The 527-nt window shown below is 51.0% G+C and overlaps 1 non-coding gene across 1 annotated transcript; it reads left to right on the top strand.

Annotated features, from left to right (window-relative positions):
- The first annotated feature begins 356 nt into the window (after nucleotides 1-356).
- LOC123177524 (5S ribosomal RNA) lies at nucleotides 357-475 on the top strand. Its single transcript, XR_006488979.1, has one exon. It is a non-coding gene; the product is annotated as a 5S ribosomal RNA (ribosomal RNA).
- The last annotated feature ends 52 nt before the right edge of the window (nucleotides 476-527 follow it).

Below are 527 nucleotides of genomic sequence, written 5' to 3'. Positions count from 1 at the left end.
GGCGAGAGTAGTACTAGGATGGGTGACCTCCTGGGAAGTCCTCGTGTTGCATTCCCTTTTTAATTTTTTTGCACCGCGTGCAAAACAAAACGCACGAGCGCGACGTATGTTTAGCACGTTTTATTATTTTGCACGTTTACGGTAGGTTTTAGCTCGCTGCTCATTATTCACGCGTCTAGCGGCGGCAAGCGTGTTCTGAAAGGGGTCGGAAACCATGGTAAATAGGCACTGGTGCAGTTGAACCGTGGTAAAACTCGTCTCCGTAGTTGAGCGGGAGCGGCCAAAGGAATGTGCAATCGTGTGTGTAGTGGAGCTGGGAGGGGCGAGCATAAGGGACGAAGACGGGGTAACATGTCGGATGCGATCATACCAGCACTAAAGCACCGGATCCCATCAGAACTCCGAAGTTAAGCGTGCTTGGGCGAGAGTAGTACTAGGATGGGTGACCTCCTGGGAAGTCCTCGTGTTGCATTCCCTTTTTAATTTTTTTGCACCGCGTGCAAAACAAAACGCACGAGCGCGACGTA

This window comes from Triticum aestivum, unplaced genomic scaffold (assembly GCF_018294505.1).
Source record: "Triticum aestivum cultivar Chinese Spring unplaced genomic scaffold, IWGSC CS RefSeq v2.1 scaffold108434, whole genome shotgun sequence".
Classification (NCBI taxonomy): domain Eukaryota; kingdom Viridiplantae; phylum Streptophyta; class Magnoliopsida; order Poales; family Poaceae; genus Triticum; species Triticum aestivum.
The sequence above is the reverse complement of the archived record's forward strand: the minus strand, read 5'-3'. Positions and strand labels throughout refer to the sequence as shown.